General features: G+C 44.4%; 1 protein-coding gene across 6 annotated transcripts in view; it reads right to left on the bottom strand.

The window, feature by feature from the left end:
* Nucleotides 1-25,060, bottom strand: part of MAPRE3 (microtubule associated protein RP/EB family member 3) — a 53,801-nt gene that overhangs the window by 5,346 nt on the left and 23,395 nt on the right. For 2 of the 6 annotated variants that reach the window (XM_078444860.2, XM_078444859.1), the window contains exon 2: nucleotides 12,047-12,159. The exons of 2 other annotated variants lie outside the window; for them this stretch is intronic. The gene's annotated coding sequence lies outside the window, so the exon portion shown is untranslated. 2 more of the 6 variants (XM_060650649.3, XM_060650645.2) reach the window with 2 other exon arrangements.

The raw sequence follows: 25,060 nt of genomic DNA, 5'->3' as shown, positions 1-25,060 counted from the left end.
TGACCCACAGGCACCTAAACTCTGCTTGTCTAGAACCTCCCCTCAATACATGCGTCTCCTGTTATACTCATTATCCCAGCGACCGTCACCACCAGTCACCCAATCACGCACGTTAGAAACCTGGGGTTATCCTACATAGCCTACGCCCCCTCACACTCATATCCAGTCATCCATCAAGTCCTTTCCAGTGTGCCCTGCTCAGACTAGTCTCCTGCTGCCTGGGGGCTACGTATGCGCTCTCTCAGGCCAAGGCCAGCAGTAGTCTCCTAAAGGCCCCCCCAGCCTCCAGTCTTTCCTGGCCCACCCCTGATACTGCTCCGATCAGAATCCATGTAAAAGTAGCCCAAACCACACCACTCTCCGTCGCAGTCATGAACGAGATCCCCATTGGCTGAATTTGCCTTATAGACTTGAGCTGTTCAGCACTCCCAGCATTGGAAGCATTTTTGAATTAGTGCCCAATATTTTAACGTTGGGATGTTTCACACAAACAACTTGAGGTTTCTGGCTTTTGGCAGCGCTGGGCCTTTGTTCCTGCACAGCAACCAATGGCTGCAGCTGGGCAGAGGCGCCCCCTTCTGGCCAGCGGATATGAGCTCCTCCTTATCCTCCCCCTAGCCACGGTCAGCCAAGTGTCACCGACTTGCACAGTTAAGCACACAGTATACCTTGTAACTAGGTCTTTATCAGAAGTGGAGAAACAGAAGATAGACAAAAGGACAGGGTATTTTGAGAACTAAGAGAGAGCTTACTTCGGACTGAAGAATATTTCTCTAGGTTTAATACATAAAATGTCTCTGTGAAGGAAAAATATGCCCAGACCACTTCCCTTCCTCCCTCCTCCCCCCAGCAGGCACCTGCCCTTATCGTGTGACCCTCCCCACCACTTATCAAACTCCTAACTGGGCCCCACTTCTCCAGCCCTGTCTCTCACTTTGCTCCCCGAGTTGGGAGCCTCCGGCAGCTGCCTACTCACCCTGTCTGGAATGCTGCCCCCACCCCAAAGTCCACTCGTTCTCTGCTCCCATGGTTTTCAAACCATGGTCCCTGCAGGAGCAGCAGTGGTGCTGTCTGGGCTTCGGCTTGCTAGAAATTGCAATCCTGGAGCCCCACCCCAACCTACTGAGTCAGGATCTGCTCCTGACCAAGATGCCCAAAGGGTCTGCAGGAGCAGATTGGAGAAGCTGCTTTAGAGAGGAGGCTTGGGTGGCATCCACTGGGCTCTGCTCCCTCATGGCCTCCACCCCAAGTATACATAATGGAACTTCACTAGATGCACACTCAACTTCAATGGCATTTTTGAGAAAAATCGAGAGAGAAACCTTCTTGTTTTGCCCTTCATTGCCCTGGGAAAGGGAGGTCCGGCAGGCCAAAAAGCCAACAGAAACAAAAATTATTGTATTGTCTTGCATTGTCTTGGGAGCTCCTAAGGACTCAGAAGCTGGGAATTCCAAAGATTTCTGAGGGTAATTTTGACTGCACTTGGGTCTCCTCTTACACAGTGGTTTTGAGCCCAGTGCCTTTGCCCTTCTGACCCTTGCTCAAACCACAAGACTTGTCTAAATGCCTGCCCCCCTTGTCAGTAAAGGCCTTAAAGCCAGGGGTGGGGTTTTCAGGCCAGTCACAGGCAAGGTATTCAGCAAAATTGTTGAATGACTGAGTGATGCCTCCTCATGGCCTCTCCTCTTTCTGAATCATCTTTCATCACCTCTGGCCTGGACCCTCTACCCCCACTCAACCTTTAGGACTCAGCTTGGGCATCATCTCCTCCAGGACATTGTCTCTGAACCCCTGCCCTGCCCCTGTTTCTATAGCACGATGAGCATGCTCATTCACAGCATTTGTCAATTCTCCTGAAATCACTTCTATGCCTGTCCCTTCCACCTAGATGTAAGTTCCTCCATGGCCAGGCTGTTTCATTCACTTGTGGGTTCCAGACCAATTCTCCATGAACAATAATTGCAGAGACTGGATTTAGGAGAGTGCTTCTGAGTTCCTAGGAAACTCACCTATCAGTAAGCTAGTGGGAATGGGGAATGGATGGACACCAAACTTGACAAAGAGGCAGAATGGGTAGGATCAAGGAAAGTGCATTTTATTTTGATGACTCTTTAGTTAGGGATTGTGAGAAATAGAAAAGACTTGCTCCTGAGTTGAGGGAGTTTATAGTCTTACTGGGAAAACTCACAGGAGAATAATATAACCAAATGCCCCAAAGCGTAGTGTCACCTACTGTTGTGACAGGAAGTCAGGAAGGAGAGGGCGGGCAGAGTTAGAAAGAAATGGGCTTGAAAGGACCCCATCTGAGTGGTCAGACCCTTCCAGGCCTCCAGGGGGGTTGCAGAGGCCTCCAGGAGTTCAGTGCGGGAGGAGACAAGCTATTGTGGATACTGGCCTTCCACTAGCTTGAGCTAGGGGAATTATTTCTTCCCCCAGGCCCCTGAGGCAGGGTGATGGGAGGGGTGGGGAGGGGGAGGGTTGTGGCTCTGCGTTCTGTAGGAGGTGTCTGCCTCAGGGGGTCTAGGCTGGTCAGGGCTGGATCTAGGAGATAATGGGGGGAGGGGTCTTAGGTTGGCCCTGGGGATTCCTGAGCCACTCTAGGGATTTTTTTTTTTTTTTTCCTGTTTAGTGTATGAGTTTCAAGGGCTGATTATTGAATAAAAAGCAGAGGCATTGGTCTAGGTCAAAATTAGTCCTCCAGAACTAATTCAAGAGACTTCCAGCTTTCTTTGGGTTCCATAGGACTGAACAGGTGATAGTTCACATTCTTTACTAGAAGAGTACATCGGATTCTCCTTCAGAGACATTCAGTAGGCCGGAGTAAAGCCCAAGTGCATCGTGTGTGTGTGTGTGTGTGTGTGTGTGTGTGTGTGTGTAACCATATATGTATTGTATATAACTATATTATATATGTTACATATATAACTACATATAACATACCATGTATACAATTTATTAATACATATTTATATATAATATATAACATGTAGAGTATATATACAGTCGGCCCTTGAGCAATACATGGGTTAGGGGCTCTGACCCCCCCTCCACAGTTGAAAATCTGTGTAGAACTTTTGACTCTCTCCAAAACTTAACTATTAATAGTTTACCGTTGACCAAAAGTCTTCTTGATAACATAAACAGTTGATCAACACATATTTTGTGTATGTTTTATATACTGTATTCTTATAATAAAGTAAGCTGGAGAAAAGAAAATGTTATTAAAATTACAAGGAAAAGAAAATACACTTACAGTATAGCCCACTGTATGTATCAAAAAAAAATCTATGTATATGTGGTCCTGCACAGTTCAAACCTGTATTGTTCAGGAGTCAACTGTATGCAGTTACACACACATACATATATACACACAAATATTACATATATTATGCACACACACACACATACACACACACCCTCAGGTGGGTCTGATCCTCATCTGATACAGGGGCTTGGCTGGGACTGACTAGCCTACACTGCAATGGCGTACGCTGGGATGTTGGGATGTTTTGCCACCTCCCTTGCGGGGGAAAGTGTTAGCCATCTTCCTCCTTGATACATGGGAGAAATGTCTAGTTTTCCTTCCAGGATACAACCAAAGAGCTTGCTATCAGGGCTCCAAGAGCCACCAAGAGCTATACAGGTACTTGAAAAATGCCAAAGTCTTCTCAGCTTGGCCAGAAATCCCCAGCTCGGTCTGTGCCTGATGATGGGAGGGCATTCTCCACACCTTTGATCATTTCTGAATCTAGGGTCCCCAAAGTGGCAATGGGGCCTGTAAGAAGGAAGTTGGAAAAAATGTCTCCTTGAGGGCCAACAATCATGTTGTTGCCTCCTGTGGGGCTTTTGGGAAAGAGAGTGGGGTGTGGTGGAGTGGGGTGGGAGAGTGGGGTGAGTGTAGGTGGGAGGCTGATACTAGGAACAGAGCCATTATTTCCACTCAGGACTGGCCACTCTCTGCCTTGGTCAGGGTCCATTTTAGCTCAAGAGGACTCATCTAAGGTACCCAGGGGTCTCTGCAAGGATTTTCTGTCACACTTGCTAGAGGGTCCCAAAGAAGTGGCTTCCTAGCTCCCTTATCCCCCATCCTGGTAGGGAGGGCAGGATTTCATTTTCCTTTCCTAGATTTGACACCGTAAATAAGACTAAGCTATGACCAGCAGGTGGCACCCAGGTCCTGAGCTAAAACCTCCTCAAACATTTCCCCCATCCCCAAATCCTCCTCTCCCTAGCTCAATTTAGAAAAAGAGAGCCCCCAACTTGGATCTGGGCCCTCAAAGAAAAAGCCTGGTTTTGTCAAAAGCTCGTGGTGTCAGGGCACGGGGGGTGGGGAGGGGGCGGTGGGGAATGGAGTGCTCATTCCTGACCCAGACGTCCTCTGAGAGCTGGACCAGCTGGAGTGGCCTGGAACGCTGGGTCTAAGATTCTGGACTGAACCACACCAACCTCTCTGTTCCTCAAAGCTACACATTAAACTCATCAATTGGTCCACCTTCGGATGACGTTTTGTATTGGGTGTTAACTCAGACCTAGACTCAAACCAGATCAGCTTCTGGGGGCAAAGATATATAGAGCATTTATCCAAGCATCTGGCCCTTCGTGGTCCAACTGCCTCCAATTAAAGCGGAGAAACAGTCTGAGAAAACTCTTGAAGTTAACACACCTGTTACCAAGAGCTGCTTTCTCTCTTCTGAGACAATGGTAGCCACCCCCACAAGGGGTCAGGCTCTGTTTCAAAGGCTACCACAGCGAGGTCTTCCCTGTCCCTGGGTTTCTACCATCATCTTTGGCACATGGTGAATATCAGGAGAAACGGCCCCTGATGGGGTTGTGGCATGTCACCGTCTGAGCCAGCTGTAAACCCCATTCCGGGACCAGACTGAAAATGCGGCCTCGGGAAAAGCCTGCTCTTCAGAGCCATGACTCCTGCTACAGGTCTGGAGTCATGGGAAAGACAAGTTGAGGAGGTTTAAGCTGATGGTTTTGCTAAATCATTTCCCGTGCTAGGACTGTAAGGTTCACGGTGCGTTTACTGGAGATGGGAAAGGTGGCCACAGGTCTCGTCCAGAGAGGCAGAGCCGCTGGTCACTCTGTAGCCTAGTGACTTCAAAATGACTACATCTCAACATCCCATAGTCAGCAGAGTTTCTAGAAATCATCCAGTTCCTTCCCAGATACCCAGGACTACATTAGCTCTAAGTATTTATGTTCCTAAATCATAAATAAGTCTACAGAACTCTGAAAGTTCACACTCTGATATTTAATAATAGTATCACGAGCCTAAATCTGATTTTGGCTTTTCGTTTTCAGGTCTTCAGTGGAAATCTATCTTCTACAAATGTGTCTTGAAGCTAATTCAGGGACATCCAACCCCCAGTTCTTTGGTCCCTACAAGAACCCCCTGCAGTTCCCAGGACTCTATTCTCCAGCCAGCACGGCTATGAAAGACACACCGGGTCTTTCAGTCCTGCAGTGGGTGTTGGGCAAGCCTTCGGCAGCCTCCAAAAAAGGTGCTGTGTTAAGCATACTGAGCTCCAGTCAGAACACTTGCGTTCAAATCCTGGCTCTAACATTTCCTAGCAGTTTGGCTTTGGGCCTCAGTTTCCTCATCTATAAAATGGGGACAGTCCCACTCCATCAAGCTTTCATGAGGATTAAGTGAACCACATACACAATGCTGAGCAGAGCCCAGCACGTAGTTTTCAGTAAGTGTTTGTCAGCACCACTGGGGCAGACAGCGGGGACTCCAAGGGCACTTGTTTGAGAAGCAGGGGCTCAACACATACCCAGCTTCAGGTCTCCGAGACCAAGGAAGACCAGTCCAGGAGGGAGAGAGAGACTACAGAGCTCTGCCCTTTCTGCCTGGGGACAGCCATCTGGGCTTCCTGAAGCTGGGCCTCTGACCACAATCCCTCCCCAACTCCAGATTTCCCACATATTTGGCTTTGTAGATTCATCCTACCGGTCAGGAGAACTGGAAGAGAAGCTGTGGGATCAGAGGACAACTCTGAGGAGTCTGCCAAAACGTTTCCTGCTCCTGACGTGGGGCTATGCCCATTGTCACTGGGTTAACCTTTCCTGCCCAGGCCCAGGGGGGCTGAAGTCACCTGTCTGGAAAATCTGCAAAATTGCTACCCCTTGTCCCCTTGGGTCACACATCCAGGTTATTCCGGGGTTGCATGGAGGCAATATGTGCAGGCAGGCATGAAGGGTTCTGAGGGCCTGGAGGAGTCCTGCCAGCGGGTCACAAAGCCCTGGCAGACCCAGCCAATCACCTTCTTCTCACGGCTGAGCAGGGACCTGACTCATATGGAGGCTCAGCTCTCACAGTTGAATTCGTCAAAGGTAGAGAGGGGGCAGGTGGAACAGCTCCAGGGCTGGTGGGGAACCAGCATACGCCCAATCCAGCAGATCCAGGACAGGGATCTGGATGGTACTGGTTCAGGTGGGGACTGGAGCTTCTCTAGGATTCTGTTCTCACAACACTTTTAGGTCATGTGGCTGTGGCTGTTCTCTAAGATCCTGAACCCCACAGAAGTCCCAGCTTCCAGGGTCTGGGACATGTCCTGCTGAACAATGATCTCAACTCTATTTATTTATTTATTTTTTTTAAGAGAGAGCAAGCAAGCAAGCGGGAGTTGGGGAGAGGGGCAGAGAGAGAGAGAGAGAAAGAATCTTAAATGGGTTCCACACTCAGCACGGAGCCTGACACGGGGCTTGATCCCACAATCCTGAGATCGTGACCTGAGCCAAAATCAAGAAGTCGGATGCTCAACCGACTGAGCCACCCAGGTGCCCCAATCTCAATTCTTTTTTTTTTAAAGTTTTTTTTCAACGTTTTTTTATTTATTTTTGGGACAGAGAGAGACAGAGCATGAACGGGGGAGGGGCAGAGAGAGAGGGAGACACAGAATCGGAAACAGGCTCCAGGCTCCGAGCCACCAGCCCAGAGCCTGACGCGGGGCTCGAACTCACGGACCGCGAGATCATGACCTGGCTGAAGTCGGACGCTTAACCGACTGCGCCACCCAGGCGCCCCCCGATCTCAATTCTTAAAGAGGCTTCCCCAGGCTGGTCCGGGTAATGCTGCCATATCCCCGGAGGCTGTGTTCAGCCCCTCTCCCCCGGCCCTGCTCTGCCGGGGGTGGGTTGCTGGCCCATCTGTGGCTAGCCTGAGGACAGACAGGGAAGGAGGCAGCAGCGGCTGCTGTGACATGTTAAGAAGAGAACATTGGTTTCTGCAGCCCTGGTGTGCCTGATTTTCCTTAATGATCCTTCGCGCTTCAAAAGCAGGTGTCTCCCAGGGGGCACATACAAGCTGTGTCACTTTATCTTCCTTAAAACGATGTTTTGTCAGCCTGTATGCCTTGAAGTTGTCACTGGACCAAGTGGCATGTTCTCCCTACCTCTGGAACAAGTGGATCTGACCGGTTGTTTAGCCTGCTTTCCCTCTATCCCAAGCTCAGCCCTCCTCTGCCCTCATAGCTCCTCCTGCCCCATAGCCAGCCCCTCTCAGAATTCTCCAGCTTTATTCCCTTGCCTTTTTGACAGACTGCTCATTTCATCTGCTAGCTTTTCCACCAGAAAGTCTACCCTGGTTATGTCTAGAACTTGACAAGCTTCAGTGTTTGGTCTTCTGTCTTCTCATGCAGACTGTCATTCTTCAGGTCCCCGAGACTCTAGCTGCCTGCCCCGCAGGAGACAGCGGCCCCCCCTCAGTGGGGATATGTGCTGGACGGGGTACAGTGCCTACTTTCAAATAGCGTCTCCCCTGGTCTGCCATGGTTCCTGAAATTCCCACCACAGATGATACTCTTCTGGATGATAGCCTTCATCTCTGAAAAGCCTTAGTTATTATCTCAATTTTGAATATGAGGAAAAGAAGGCTCTGGGTTCAAGTAAGTGCCTTGCTCAAGCTCAAGATCAACCACTGGCAAGACTAGAGCATGAACCCCTTCCATTTGAACCTGAAGTCTATGCTCTTGCTTTACCACTACACTGTGGCAAGAAGAGCTGTTTGATCTTGCACAGCCCCGGTGCGGTGCGTGATAATTTGATCTAATGACTTAGGCCCCTGAGCATTAGGAGAAGGGAAAAGAAATTTCAAAGGTTTTCTTCTTTACGTTTCCTTTTCCTGGCTACTGCAGCATTGTCTTAATCTCAGTCACCAACTATTTACTGACCACTGACACACAAGGTGCTAAACACTTTGTGAGGCACCATGAGGACACAGGATCATTTTAAGACACGGGTCTTGTCCTTAAGGAGCCTTCGTTTGAAGAAATAAGAGTAATTCATAAAACAACAAGGGATCCCACAAACCAGAACAGAGGAAGTGCTACCCAGTGAAAGTACATTTGGCTTTTAAGTGCTCCAAGAGAGCGCAAAGGATGAGTGTGGGCTCAGTTAGATGATTGCTGGGGGAAGGTGCACCTAACACCTTGATGACAGGGTATCAGAAAGCAGTGAAGAGAAAATGGGAAAGTGGAGACACAGAAAAGAGGTTTGTTGTCACTTTTATTTTTTAAAATGAGCATGAGACCATTGATTCAATCTTAGAGGAATGTTAGGGGATTCGATCAAGAGAGGAGGTAGGAGAGGTAGGTGATGTGTCTAAGCCAAGGGAGACACCAGTTTCAAGGAGGAGGTCATCGGCCCTGTTGAATGAAGTTACCAGACAGACCTCTGATGGAGAAATGGTCATTAGATTGTGCAAGAAGAAATGATGAACATCTGAGTCACCTTGCTGCAGGGTGGAGAGAGAAGCTAGACCCAAAGACAGTTACAGAGTCCCAGATCATCTGCCCAGATGGATGCTGAGTGGGGAAATCAGGAGTTTGTCATCCAGGCCATTTATGTCTGCTGCCACATCACAGGTGAAGTAACGAGCGACTTGCCTGCAAGGTGGGGGACACCGCGCTACTCTTAGTAAAGGTTGAAGCAATATACAGATTCAATGTAGGCTCGTGCTCTAATCTCAACATCCCACACATCCTCCTTCAGACTCCATATCCTGTTCTTAAATTCTAGATTGTATCTGTCCACAGAGGCTCACAAGTACAACCTCTTGGTTTTTCTAAAGCTTATCACAACCCTGTGTCATGAACGAAAGAAAGAATGGGGGAAGACTTTAAGTATAATAAAATCTTAACTAATTTGAATGTTTGGAATATGTTTTAAGTATTCATTTACTGTCCTGTTTACCTGTAGTTAATCAGAACAGAACCCCTTTTGATCTTCAGTTTCGTTGAAAATCTTGTTGAAAGGTCTATTAAGGCAGGGTAGAATGCACAAAATTTATTACTAAGGACTTTCCAGAGCCTCAGATTCACTCACTTACTTACCACCATTTATGGAGTGTATATTGCAGGCATGGAGCCAGGCACAGGGCCTCTAGAAAGGAATGGGATCCAGTCGGGGCCCTCAAGGCGTTCACGGATAGGGTGGGAACTAGGCCAGTGAACAAATAGCCAAAGGGCTCCACACTATGCTAGAACCCCACAGGCAGGAAGGGCATGCTGTTGGAGCAAGCCTGCTTCTGGGGTCAGGGAAGCCTTTGTAGAGGAAGCATAGTTTGATGCGGTCTTGAAAGAGAAGGTCATCGAGCCAAGAGTTAAGAGGAGAGAAGACTAGGGGGAAGAGGGCGAGGATTACAAATAGTTCACCCAGAATGCATGCTGGGTGCTGGCGGAGATGAGGTTAGAAGGGTACACAGGAGCTACACATCAGGAGCTCCGTAAAGAGGTTAGGAGGTATTACATCCGGGGGGAAACTCAAGGAAATTTTGTTCCCTTGTATATAACATATTGGTAACGATACAAAAATACTTGTAACCATACTATAGTTAAAAAACGGAGCATAATTTCCAAATCAAAATTGCAGGAAATGAAATTGCAGTGAATAGAAACTGCATTAAATTTGTAATTCTTGAGGCTTTATTTTATATTATCTTTTCTAGTAAAAATTGAAGAGATTCCCAAGTGCTACTTGCAGAAATCAGTGCCCTCCAAATTTTTGGAAACACTTTATTTTGAAATAATTTTAGACTCACAGTTGCAAAATAGGACAAAGAATTCCCATGCACCCTCATCCAGCTTCCCCAGTAACATCTTACATAATAATTGTGAAGGCCAGGAAGTTGACATTGGTACATTATTAACGAAGCTATAGACATTATTTGGATTTAATCAGCTTTTACATGCACTTTTTCTTTCTTTCTTTCTTTCTTTCTTTCTTTCTTTCTTTCTTTTTGGTGTACAGTCTATGAAATTTTATCACATGTATAGATTCATGTAATCACCACCCTACTTGGACACAGAATGTTCTATAACCTCAAGGAAACTCCCTTGTGTGGCCCCTCTATAGCCATGCTTCGTCCCCAACTCTAACCCCTGGCAACCACAGATCTGTTTGCCATCACTATAATTTTATAATTTTAAGAATGTTATATAAATGGAATTATATAGTAACCTTTTGAGATTGGCCTTTTCTCCCCTCAGCATAATGCCTTTGGGGTTCTATCCAAGTTGTTGCATACATTAATAGCCCTTTTTGTTGCTGAGTAGTATTCCAAACAATGGTACAAGTATGGATATGCCACATCTTATCCATTCACCCACTGAAGGATATCTGAGTGTTTCCAGTTTGGGGTGATTACTAAAAACCCTATGAGAACTTTCCTCAGTCTTCTCTTGCTTTGTCCATGAAAGTGTGGCTCTGGGAGAGATCTTGCCATGTTTTTTTGTCCTCTGGAACCACAAAGCTGGTTGGGGTTTGTAGCTGGAAGGCCCAGGCATTAGGTTTGGGGACACAGGTACACAAGCAACTCTTTGGACTGACTATTCTCAAAACTATGGGTTTGCTCGATCTAAAGACTGGACCCCTGTAGGCCAGGTTGTTGCTTCTTATATACATTTACTCTGTAACTCAAATTTGTGAACTTATCTTTCTAGATGGCCCAATTTTATCAAGGATACTTTAAAATTATAGTGATCAATTTGGGGAACCTTCAATATGAACAAAATTGAGAAGTGCTTTAGCACAAAAAGGGGACAAAGTTTCAAACATTCAATTGTTTGCAGGGTTACTGGGGCTGAATCCACTGAGGTTCAGAACAGCCTGTCTGAATTTCTACCCAAACCTACACAATACCCTCTTAAAGCTAAAGAAGGACTAAAGTAGTCAAAAGCCTAACAGAGAAAGCACTCATCATACTCTGAGCAGTCCTTATAACACCCCTACCCTTCAGTCAAAAAACCCAGTGGGTGGGGATATAGATTTACTCAGGACCTTGGGGCCATAAATAGAATAGTCATCTCCTGACCAGAACCAAATACTCTTATCTCCAGTGCCTCCAGAGGGTGCATATTTTACAGTTACAGATACATGTTTTGCTTTCTTTAGTGTTCTGTTAGGTCGAAAGGGTCAACATTTGTTTGCCTTCTTCTGGGAAACTCACCAATCTACCTGGACTGTTAAATGCCCTAAAGATTTCCTGAGGCCTCTCACCTACTTCTCACAAGTCCCCAGCCACAACCTTAAAGACCTTAAATTTCTGCATGATTCTTCCGTGGATGATGTTACATTGTGTTCTAAAGACAAGTAAACTCTAAGACTGATTCCAGCCATCTGCTGTTTTCTCTCAGAAAGGGCACAGCGTTCCAAAGAGAAGTTACAATTTGGTCAAAGTAAAGGTTATTACCCAGGACATGATTTATCCCCAGGAGGTAAATCCTATACTTTTGACGGACTCCAGGCTGTTCCCAACTTTCCAACTTTTCTAAATCATCACACTTACAACTTAACCAAGCCCTCGGTCTGCAAACCTCTTCCTTAGGAATCTAAACATGAAGAGGCCTTTTGCGAATTAAATTAGTCCTTCAACATCTTCCCACTCTGGGCTTACGTAGTTATCAAAAACCTTTCTACCTATTTGTACATGTGAGATCCGGACAAACTTTTGGTGTTTATGACTCAACTTCGTGGGAACCATCAGACATCAACAATCTACTGCAGCGTCTCTTCCCCTGTGGCAGAGTCTACTCACCTGTCCTAAGGGCAACAGCCCAGCAGCTAAGTTATTGGAGGCTTCTGCACACTTCGTTTTAGGGTCTCCTTTAAATTGGATGGTCCTTCATGGTATACAATATTTGTAGCTCACTGAAAACACACAACATTTCTCAGTAAGTAGGCTTACCACCAGTGAAATCCTATTACTTTCTCCTCACATATTTTTCTATTCATTGCAGTAATGCTTTGAATCCTGCTATCCTACTTTAGATGTCATGTTCTCAATGAGGGGATTTTGGCCCATCGGCTTCTGCTCTAGGAAAAAGAGATCGTTAGATAATTCAAGAAGGAGAAAAACCTGGCCTCGATTTAAGAATCAAAACCTTAGCCACTTCAGGGGGAATCAGGGTTGCTTTCTTTTCTCCTCAAGCCTTCTCAGTTCATGCTTTACAAGAAGCCTGGAAAGTAGGGCAAATCCTACTGAAGGTGGAACAGACAGAATGCAGCAGGCCAGCTGGGGGATGTGAAAGAGAGAGGTCAAAGATGACCCCACAGTTTCTGGCCCCAGCCCTGGAAGGATGGAGGAAACTACAGGAGGAGCAGGTTTAAGGGTGGGGTGGAGACCAGGGGCTCACTTAATATCATACACGAACACTGGGAAGAATAGGTAGGGGTATTAGGAAACATCATATTTAATGGAGCACAATATTCCATGCTTTATTATAAGATTTTTTAAAGTTTGTTTGAGAGAGAGAGAGAGAGAGAGAGCACAAACAGGAGGGCCAGAGAGAGAGAGAGGGAGAGAGAGGATCCCAAGCAGTCTCTGTGCCACCAGCCCAGAGCCTGACGTGGGGCTAGAATCCATGAAACATGAGATTGTGACCTGAGCTGAAATCAAGAATGGGGCACACTGAACCACCCAGGCACCCCTTCCATGCTTTATTAAATCAGTCTCCGGTAGTTAGACATTTTTGGTATTTAGATAGTGCTAGATTTAACATCTATGAACATTCAATTTTTGTCTAAATATACTACTACCTGTGGGGAGGCAATTACTATGTCAACGGGCATGGCATGTTTTAAGGCTTAACAGTTTTCTAAAAAGACTGTACCTTTTATTTTCCTTCCAGAAGGAAAGAGTGCTTATTTCACTACACTCTCACCAACACGGAATGTTATTATTTTAGAAAATGTGTTGATTTAATAAAAACCAACTTTTTGTTGTTGTTCTTTTAAAAAACATTTCTTTGATTACTAGTGAGGGAGAACATTATTTCCACATTTATTACTCATATAAATGTATTCTTTTGTGAACTGTCTGGGCTGTAGAGTTTGGGGAACCCACAGGTCACTGATGTGGTCTAAGAAACATCTGGATATTCTGATAGTAAATTCTCACTATTCACACCTTTACTGAAGATCTATCTAGGGTTCTGGGATGGATTTGTACTGACCCCAGATTTATTTATTTATTTGTTGGTTTATTTATTTATTTATTTATTTCTAAATGGAAGTTACTTTTTTTTAAAAAACTAAATCCCTGATACTCCATGTAATTTATTCTGAACATGAGATACTAGAAAATGTCCCTATATGAAGGTTTTGAAGATTCACTTAAGGTAATCATAAAATGAAAGAAAATACTGTTGCTATACTGCAGCTATGCTAAAACGCATTTTGGTTTGAAAAAAGTGGACGTTTGGTAGCAATGGAGAAAACGCACATGACCAGGGAACCAAGATCAAGCTAGACATTACCCTAGATATGCACCCCCTTCATATTTTTGCCTAGTACATGGGGGAAAGGGGTTAAGAAAGGGAAAATGACTTAGGGTTTCCCAAGATCCTGCTGAAAGTAGGAGAAATAGAGAATTAAGAAAGCAAACTTTAACTGCATCTCCAAAAATAGGGAGCCTTACAGTGTATTTCCTAAGAAATATACTGGCATGTTTAGCTGTGTGAACAGACAGCATGGTATACACACAAAAAGACTCCAAAGGACCCAGCTCCAGCCCCGCCTCTCATGATCTGGGCTCTGGGCAAAGGTGGCCTCTTGAGGCCTCAGTTTCTCCGGAGTGATGTCCGGAGAAATGCCTTCCGGACATCACTCACTATGTGTATGGCTCATGGGCACCCAAAACACAGATGCTGTGAACAGACCATTCATGGAAGGAGTACAAATGGCTAACAAACATGAAATATGAAACATGTTCAACTTTACTAATGATTTCTAAGTAGCTATGCTGCTGGACCGTCATGAAGGTTAAAGCTAACCTGAGTGGGGCACTCGCACAGGACCTAACCAATCCAGCTCTATCGTTACAGTTATTGGTGAGAGGCTGGTAAAGCAATTCTGACGGAGAATTTTTAAGTCTTTGACACAGAACCAGTAACAATGTAATTCGGTAGGGAGAGGCGGTTGGAGACTCTAAGTAATACAGTTAAATACAGTAAGTTGTGAGTGGATCTATTTTGTGGATGTCTTACGAAGTCGCATTCCAGAGTCTGGAAAAGTGAGGGATCTGGGTAAAGGCCCCGAGGTGGGCATTTAACAGCAGTGACTGGCCAGGGCATCACAATCCTGCTTTAGCTGGATTTGGAATAGGGGCTTCATAAATTTTAGTTTCTCTTCCTTTCTCTTCCCTTGTGGTGGTAATAACCGACAGTAGCTCCAAACCATGCCCCATAAGGAGAGTTCACGCGGAACTCCGTTTCCTTAAGATAGCGCTTCTCACGTCTTACGCGTCACTTCTCCGGAGGTCAGGGTGAGGTCCTAAAGCGACCACCAAAATAGGATCCTTATCATTTCCTTCCTGGAACCAGAATTCTGGAATTTTCCTTTTCTTATTTTAGAGGGTCACGGTGTGGTGCTGAGATCTGGCCTGTGTTCCTGCACCGAGCACGAGTGTTGCTTGGATTCATCATTCCCTAATTTGTTCACACGTGAATATATGTCTACACTCATGAATATTTAAGATACTATGCACCTACTATGTACATAAAGATGATTGGGCCAGAGGAATTCTTCTCTCATCCATGGATGGCTCCTCGTTTAATGAGTAGGACTGTACACAGTGGCCAACTCCTGACTAGTTAATAACTATCTCAAAGGGTAGTGACGTCTAGGGATGATTTACTCTTTTGACCACCTCCCCGGGAACCTGCAGCGTGTCACGAAAGCGGCTTAATATGATTGAAACGCCCCCCAAATCTCCTGATACTGTTTTCTTAGCCCTCTCTCTGTTACAGATCATGAGGTAGGCCTGTGAGGCTACCCTACTTGAGGTACCTCAGATGTGTGAAGATACAGGGAGGGCTGTTTCGAAAGAGGCCAGATACTGGGTGCACCTCAATTCCAAATAAGCCAGGCTAGCCCTGAGTTAAGACTAACATGGCAACAGACGATGGCTTCATGGTGGCAGAAAGAACTTCCCAAAAAAAGGACAGATGAGTGAGGTCTATGCTCACCAGGGACCTCACGAGTCCTCTGCGGTGCCTGCCAAGATGAGGACCCACACGTGTGCCTGGGAGCACAGGCCACCCTGCAAACCCCTACCTCCAGGCAGCACTGGAGAAGGGTGGGGGCTGGTTGAAGCTCTCAGCATCCCTGCTCTGGGTTCCCAGAGGCTGCTGAGCACTTTAGAATCTGGTCCACGCTAGCTCAAAGTTAAATCTGTTAAATGGTCATAGGATAATAGCTTACTGATGAACAAACCAACAAACAAAAACCTTTTATTGAGAGTCCGGGGAAATGTGCCCTTTTAAACGTGGTTGGTCAGAGTGTAATTTAGCACAGTCCTTCTGGATGGCAATTTGGTTAAAAAAAAAAAAAAAAAAAAGACATTAAAAGCCTTTACATTTTCTATATTCTCTGACCTTATTTCTATTTCTAGGAATTTTGTACTAGAGCAGTAATTGTGAGTATGTGTAAAACTTTAGACGTAAGCATATCTATAATAATGAAAAACCGGGAACAACTAAAACGAACAATAACGAACAGTTAAATAAATCATGGTACGTCTAAACTACAGCTGCTTAAGACAGCGCTGGCTCAGCGCCCATTCCCAGCACCCTTCTCCCTTGCCTGTCTCCGCTAGAGGGGTCAGAAAGACGAAATACTTTTTTCACAGCTTCTCTTATAGCGAAGAGCCATCTGAGACATGAGGTTAACACCCAACTGGCTAAGGGGCTGTAACGTCCTTCACGGTGTCGTGAGCTGTGGTACCGGCTTGTACCTCCTACTTTCAGACTCCTGCCGCGTGAGAAAAATGCCCCTATTATTTGTTGAAGCCATGCTTAGTTTAGATTGGGGTTTGCTATTAACTAACACTGCTAGTTGTCCTTAGAGTTTATTGTTATTTGTATCAAAACACAATCCCGACTGATAAAGACGTGGAAAGACGTTTACAATATATGAAGCGAAGGGAAGGTATTACAGAGCAGAAATATTCCAATAGGCACAGAAGAATAATGTGAAGATATGTTCTAAAATAATAATTGTGGTTCTATCTGACGGCGGGGTTATAGGGGATTTTTATTTTCTTCTTCAGGTTTACCTGGATTTTCTAAATTTTTTACATTGAACACGTGTAACTTTTGTGACAAGAAAAAAATTCAATAAACATATTTTCAAAAAACAGGGCAGAGAAGTATGGAAGGAAGCTTGTGGTCAGTCAGCCAGCAAGAAGTCATTGATAATAGCTGTCAAAATAACCACTTAAAGGCTTCTCTTGCTTTTTGTCCGGGTGGTTCCGACTTCTTTGAAGTGGTCGTTCGAGCCCTTCCTTGCTAGTCTGTCTGGTGATAAGAGGTCCGCACCAGCTTGTCACCGGGCGGCCGAGACCTGGTCCCAGCAGCAGGCTGCTATCCTCTGGGATGGCCAGAAGAGGCAGTGAGGGCCTCCGAGCTCTCCCTAGCTCCTCTCTCCTCTTCACTGTGGCCTCCCTTCCCATCGCCTCCCCTCTGTCTCACATTTTTTGCTTTCTCATAAGCTTCTTGGCAGAATCAAATGAGATAATCTATCTGAAAGGACTTTATACGTTACAAAGTGTCACAAAGGGCAAGGTATTTTTCTTTGTACTTTATACTTTGTTCTTCCTTCTTTTCTCTCCCTGTTTAAAAATCTTTCACTCTTCTTAATCTTCTTCCGTCTTTCCTTTTTCATTCTTCCTCCTGCCTCCTCTGGCCACGGCATAACAAGGACATGCGGGGCCTCCGCAGCCCTGTATCTGTACTTTAATCACATTTCACGTGACCTTGCACTGTACTTATCCGTTCACGGGCCTCTCGTCTTTGCTCACCAGTGTGGTCCGTGAGCAGCGACCATGCCTTTATACTCCTGACAACCTTTCATAACACCTGACTCAAAGTACACTCCTGGCGAATGTTTGTTTGCCCGATACTGCGAACTACACTTCTATTGTTTTGTTATCTGGATAAAGCACAATATGACACAGAGACACTCATTTATGTGTAAAATCAGCCATCCACAAAATGAGTGGAGATGTGTTATTTGCATCTTAAAAATTAAGGTCTTATGGAATCTTTATTTTTATGAGCCAATAACTGAGAACTGGCAGAAAGATTAGTAAGTTGGAAAATGATTTTTTTCTTCCAAACTGCAGTTTAAAAATACTGGGGAATGGGAACATTGATAATGGTAATTTAGAAAAAGTGTTTTTTTAATGGCAAAATATTAGAACTAAATTATATTTTAAATCTGTATTATCCACTGAGACACTTTATTCTGTTTTAAGTTTATTTGTTTTGAGACAGAGCAAGTGAGCAGGGCAGGGGCAGAGAGAAAGGGGGAGAGAGAGAATCCCAAGCAGGCTCCACGCTATCAGTGCAGAACCTGATGCAGGGCTTGATCCCACAAACTGTGAGATCATGACCTGAGCTGAAATCAAGAATTGGATGCTTACATGACTGAGCCAACCAGGTGCCCCACCACTGAAATGTTTTTAAAAAGTCTGTGAGGATCCGTGAAATGCTGCATTGAAAGTGCATGTCGTGGGAACCAATCTTATCCCTCCTGCTTTGGCCAAGTTGTTAAATCATTGCTTTTTCTCACCCAGCTCGTCCCAACCATTCTCACTGACTTCATCCTTGTCCAGATTGTTGTCATTCTGTGACCAACAGTATTCCTCCTCTAGTCTCCTTTCAACTTTGTGGCCCCTCACTGCAAGACAAACTTCCCCAAAACACTGCTTTCATCAAACCCCTGCAAAGCTCCGGTGGCCTTTTATGTCTATCTATAGGATAAAGACCAAAGGTCTTGGCCTGGTGTGCACAATTTCACTCCATACCACCCAACCCCTCCCCCCGCATTCTTTTCTTTGACTTCTCCACCCTTTAAACCCTCAGCTTCAGACTGTTGTTCTCCTTCTTCCGGTCCTGATATTGACTCCCACCCTTCCCTTACTTGTTCCTGAATGCCCTACTCCTTTTAAGGTGATGCTTCTACCCCCCACCATTCCCAGGAGCACTGGCTGACAGTGTCAGGATCCCAAACTGCTGTGACAGGCTATGGCAAGAGGCTAAACCACTCAAAAGAGATTCAGATGAGGTTCTGAACTTGGATCTGAAAAACCAAATGGAAGGAAGAGATTAGGCCGATGACATAAGGGTTTGCAACAGAGTGTGCAAAAATACAGAAGCCTTTTAAACGGATACGGGCTTGACGGGAGTTGTCTTTGTGATGGAACTGACAGAAGCTGGGGAAGGGACCGCACTGACTGAGCCCTTGGCATGCGCCTGACCCCCTGTGCGTTTTATTTATCTCATCTGCTCCTTACAACGTGGGGAGGTACTAATGGGCTGAAGGCATCATCAGCTCCATTTTACAGGCTTCATGTCTACTTCTTTGTAGACCACCGTTAAAGTAACCCCTGACTCAATGTCTTCCCAGCGTCTTCTCATTGCGCCTCACTGAACTCCCTGTGACTGGCACCTGCCTGCCTTTCCAGCTTCGCCTCCCATCACCTCTCGCCCTTCTCACTACTCCATGTTCCAGCTGTAAGACACCGTACCAACTGAGACAAACTTGGGAGCCTTTTGTTCATGCTTTTCTTCCTTGCCATTGATCTTCACCTGGTAAATGCCCACCTAATCTCAAGATTCATGTCAAGTGTCAACTCACCTGGAAAGTTGGCCCTGATTCCTACTTCTTTCTACTGGGCTGGGTTAGGCTGGCCTTCTAGGTATTTCTGTAATACTGTGTGGGCATACGTCTAATGCAGACAGTACTTGCCATAATTATTTCTTCCACTTCACTATGAGCTTCTTGAGGGCTGGCATTAAGTCCTTGCATCCCTAATGTCTAGTATGGTGCCCAGCACGTGGTATGTTCTCAGCAGAACAGAACTGGGGCTCAGAGAGTTTAAGTAACTTGCCCAAAGTAACAGCTGGTTAGAACTGGTTTGAAGCCAGATAAGTGATTATAAGATCTTTCTAGGATAATGTTCCCCCTTCTCCCCTGGAATACTGAATTCATGGAATACCAGTTCATGGGCAGCCTATTTTTAGAATAACAAAGTGACTGTGATGGTGAATGTAGCAAATATACTCATATTAGGTTTTGTGAGGATCTGCTGGAGAAACTGAGGGTTTAGCTTAGAGATGGAAGAAAAACTTGGGGTGACCAGAGAACTGTCTTTAATTACTTGAAGGGCTATGAGGGGAAGAGTAAAGATTAGATTTCTTTTCTGTGGTCACAAAGGGTAAAACTGATCAAGGTTTAAAGGTATAGAAAGACAGATTTTGACCCACTGAAGAAAAACTTTCCCAGCAGGGCTAGTTAAATGCAACAAGCCTATCCCAGGAAGGGGTGAGGTCCTATCATGGCCGGTTTTTAAGCTGGATGACACCATGTGGGATGTTCTAGTAGGGTCAAGAACCAGGTGGAAGGCTGAGCTGAACTAGGTGAGCTTTTATTTTTAGGTGACCTCTTAAGGTCCCTTCAACAGATGCGGATTCTATTACTCTGTCCTGTCTGCCCTCTCTAGCTATTGGCAATCTCTTACTCCTCCATATTTAATAAATTTTATGAGTTTACATAGTTCATTTGGTGATTAAGTACATATGTAGCTTGCCACAAAATATTTAAGTTACCAATCCTTTATGTTTTCATTTAATTTTTTCCCAACATATTCCTAAACAGATACACCCCTTGAAGTCATGGATCATATAACATGTATTAAATATCTTTGGTCTCACATATCTACACTTGTTCAAAATAGAAGAAAAATATTTTAAATGTTCACTTTGTGACTTGACTTTAATTTGTCTGTTAACAGGATTGTCTTTTATCTCCTAAAAATTCCCTAGGAAAGAATTAATTCTTCATTAGCTACTTTTCCTCCAGGTATTTTGCTATTCCTTTTAAAATTTTTTTTTTTCAATGTTTTTTATTTATTTTTGGGACAGAGAGAGACAGAGCATGAACGGGGGAGGGGCAGAGAGAGAGGGAGACACAGAATCGGAAACAGGCTCCAGGCTCCGAGCCATCAGCCCAGAGCCCGACGCAGGGCTCAAACTCACGGACCGCGAGATCGTGACCTGGCTGAAGTCGGACGCTTAACCGACTGCGCCACCCAGGCGCCCCTTGCTATTCCTTTTAACAGCTTAAAAAGGAAACATTGGAAGAGGCAGTCTCTGCTAGTTAAGGAAATGCTTGTCATTTATTTATTTATTTATTCATTATTTATTTATTATTTATTTATTTGTTTATTTAACATTTATTCATTTTTGAGAGACAGAGTGCAAGTTGGGGTGGGGCAGAGAGAGAGGGAGACACAGAATTCGAAGCAGGCTCCAGGCTCTGAGCTGTCAGCACAGAGCCCAACGTGGGGCTTGAACTCACAAACTGTGAGATCATGACCTGAGCCAAAGTCGGACGCTTAACAAGCTGAGCTACCCAAGCGCCCCAAGGAAGTACCTGTCTGCTTCCTATGGCTGCCCAAGGACCCCAGAGGCAGGAGCTCCTCCATTTGGACCCACCAGGTTCCAAGAGGACCAAATACACTGACAAGGATAACAGAAGGAATAGAGGTAAGAAGCAGGCATGATTGGGCCAAGCAGTCTCAAGAGACAACACTCCCATTTGCTGTCTTTTCATTGTCTTCAATGGAAGAAGAATTGTGGGCTAAGCCCACATATCAGTTGTCCCTAAACAGAGAAGGCTGAGCAGTTATCAAGGAGAGCTTTTCTAAACACACATACACACACATACATACACACACACACACACAGCCCTCTAAAAAAAGGCTCAGGTATGTGGAAAAGCTCCCCAAGTGGTTCTGATTGCTCTCCCACATTTGAGAAACAGTTTTTCCTCCTAACCCTATCATTAAGGAAGAGCTTTCCTGGGGTGCCTGGGTGGCTCAGTTGGTTGAGCATCTGATTTCAGCTTGGGTCACGATCTCACAGTTTGTAAGTTTGAGCCCTGCGTGGGGCTCTGTGCTGACAGCTCAGAGCCTGCTTCGGGTTCTGTGTTTCCCTCTCTCTGCTCCTCCCTTGCTCACACTTTTTCTGTCTCTCTCTCTCTCAAAAATAAATAAACATTTAAAATTTTTTTTTTTAAAAAAGGAAGAGCTTTCCCTTCCTATCCCATTATTATTATTATTATTATTATTTTTTTTTTTTACTTACCTCTTTAAATCAGTATAAACTCATAGATTATTTTATGGGTTATAATATGTTACTATCATTTGTTTTTATGCTCAAATTGTCCTGGTATTGGCCATTGGAGCCCCTTCCCATGTCCTTTTGACACATTCCCATCATTCTTGGAAAAGTTCCTTACTTTCTGGTGGAACAAGATGTTCCAGGCTCAACTTGTACTTTCCTTGCCTCCATCTTAAAAGAAGCCATTTCTCAAAGGATTCCTGTTCTTTTAGGGGAGAGTGAAAACCACTTTTGAAGACTTAACCATCATATTAATATTTATGATAAAAGAGGACCAAAGCAAAGTCAAGAAAGGACAAGAAAGATCCCTTCTCTGATTATGACTAATAAGCAGAGGTCAGCAATTATGAGTTAGAGCCCCCTCTTTCTTTGTAAGTAAAGTTTTACTGGGATATGGCCATAATCATTCACCTATTATTATCTAAGACTGCTTTCATATTACAATGTCAGAGTTGAGTAATTTTGACTGAGACTGTATGGCTTGCAAAATGTAAAATACTATTTGGCCCTTGCAGAAAATGGCTGCTGATCCTTGTTAACAAGTATTTACATGCTGTAGACAGAATCCCTTTCAAGAGGAATAATGTGACTTGGAGATACTGTAAAAAGATTAATATCTCTCCCTATGTTTCCCTAGATGTCACCAGGCAGTACTTTTATCAATGCAGAATAAAATATAAAATTGTAAAAACTGTCATACAGCATGCTGTAGAATCTGGTTGTAAAGGCAATTATAAACATCAGGGTTGGTTATTATGGAATCTAGAAAAAATGATAGCTGGAAAGTAAAACTATGTTAGTACGATTTTAACACTGTCCAATGAAGTGGCACTCTGTTTAGTTGACATTGGTATTCTGGTCACTAGGACAGAGCAAAGCAAGCTCTGATTACCTTTCTGATTGTCAAGTCACCATGACATAGGAAAGAAGTACATCCTTTTCTATATTAAATTTGCTTTCTGGTACCAATGTGCCTAAACACATAATAAGTCAGGTTTTTTTCAGGTCTCAGTGACTTTAAGGAGAACTGAACATTAAGGTATCAGATCTAAAGACCTGAGAGGGGTGCCTGGCTGGCTCAGTTGGTAGAGTGTGAGACTTTTGATCTTAGGGTTTTAAGTTTGAGCCTCATGTTGGGTGTAGAGATTACTTAAAAATAAAATCTTAAACAAAACTAAAGACCTGAGATGCTAGGTCCTGAACCGTGTAAATTCTCTTAGAACATGGCACACAATAAAACAGTCAAACTGACGGATTATTATATATTTTTCAAAGTATGCAGATGCAAAAGTATGCTGAAATGTTGGACAGCTCCCATTCACAAAGTTTAGGGCTCCAGCCAAATCCTGGGGGTATCCTGGGAGCATTCCTAAAGTCAATATTCCCAATAAGTCTGTGTCTTGTGGGAGAAGCCCACCCTCTACCCAGGAGAGCATGGTTCTCAATTTGTCCATTACAGTCCTGGCTTTCCTTCCAGACATTAACGTTTGGACCTGACCAGTGGCCAGGACCAAGCTGGGCCTAGAGTAGTAGGATAAAGTGCCAGAACTGCCCTATCTCCTGAATCCAGCAAACAGAGTTGGTAAGGCTGAGAAGGGAGCAGAGGGCTCAGCAGCTGGTCCCTAACTTGGCCATTTCACTAGACAGGAAGTCATACCCACATGCACCAAGTAATTATAGCAGAATGTATTAACATGAACTTAGGGGCAGAGGCAGTGTCTCATATTTGTATTTTTAATTCCAAAGCATGGTCCAAAGTAGGCGCTTGATGTTTGTTGAATGACCTGTCTTCTCTTCCCCTTAAATAACCCATTTCCAACTCATAGAATAGGTCAGTATGTAAAAAACAAAATATCTGGGGGTGCCTGGGTGGCTAAGCATCTGAATTTGGCAGGTCATGATCTGGTAGTTTGTGGGTTTCAGTACCATATCGGGTTCTGTACTGACAGCTCAGAGCCTGGAGCCTGCTGGGGATTCTGTGTCTCCCTCTCTTTCTGCCCCTCGCCCACTCACAGGCTGTCTCTCTCTCTCTCAAAAATAAATAAACATTACAATTTTTTTTAATTTAAAAAATTTAAAAAATTATCTGACAACATTACTTGGTGAGAATGAGTGTCCTGCTTCCCTTATGACTTTAAAATCACATTTTTGGTTAAAAAGGAAATTTATATAGCTTTTAGATGTAAACATAATAAATACAAACATATCTCCGTTATTCTTCTCCCTTAATTATAGGAGGAATAGGTTTATGATTTCCCCAAATCATGAGATTCAATATTTATACATATCCAGTTTCTCATTGGAAGTTGGCACAAAGGAAGAGTGTGTGTGGGGTGGTGGTAGCGAAGGACAGGGAACCAATTCTCACATGTGTGGCCTAAGAAGGCCAAGGTTAAGGTCGAACATGATTTATGAGAACGAGTGGTTTCAATGAGGGAAGGAGGGGAGGAATGCCACTAATTTTAGAGGATTGGAGAAAATACAGAGAGTTGTTACCTGTTTACATTTGGCCTAATTTAGAGTTTGAGAGTCTGATCCAGATATGTAAGATAGGGAGTAGATGCCTAGAGGTTGCCAGGGCCTCTCAGAGAGATTGTTTAGGTAATCCTGATTGCAGGATTCTGGAGGGATTAGGGATAGAAAGGAGATACTATGGACAATGTGTAAAAATTAACCCATTTATTTTACTTCTGTAGGGTTCTACAAAGTGAATGAGGAGTTTTATTCTGTTTTCAAAAACAGTAGGAGTTACTTTCAAGCAAGCAGACATGGATCATAACTATGGAGCAGTGACTTTTAATAAAGCGAATGGCAGTGACCCACAGACCTTTTGTAGCCAATTACAATCTCCAAAGTCTTCTTCTCCCTACCACCACTGTCAAGCTCTTTATGTTTACAGTGATCAAGGCTGTAGGCAGTATTGGTCCAGCCACCACTATCACTTTCTTTTTGCTACTGTCCTTCTTCTAGGACTAGACATGCCAACTGATGGGTAGGCTGAGCCTCAGCGGCAGACCTGATTGTCCCTGGGGTTGATTAACTAAGCCTCCCCAGACTCTGTTTTAGATCTCTTAAATCTGGTAACTATGCACTGTGCACCCACTGAGTGTCAAGGACAGCGCTGGGCACTGGTGATAGGCAGATGAACAGGATGAGTCCCCTGCTATCAAGGAGCTCATAGATGAACTGTGGAGACAGACATACCAATGACAACATCATATACGAGAGCTATAACATCAATCAATTCCTCCCTGGTAATTATTGGAGCAATTCCTCTCTTGGTGACTACTTTAATTGTTATTAAGTTTGAAAAATTACAAAAGCAGTATTCAAATAACACAGATGGGTATAAAATTAAAAAGTAA

This window comes from Panthera onca, chromosome A3 (genome assembly GCF_046562875.1).
Source record: "Panthera onca isolate mPanOnc1 chromosome A3, mPanOnc1 haplotype 2, whole genome shotgun sequence".
Lineage (NCBI taxonomy): Eukaryota > Metazoa > Chordata > Mammalia > Carnivora > Felidae > Panthera > Panthera onca.
Note: the sequence above shows the minus strand (reverse complement) of the source record. Positions and strands in the feature narration are given on the sequence as shown.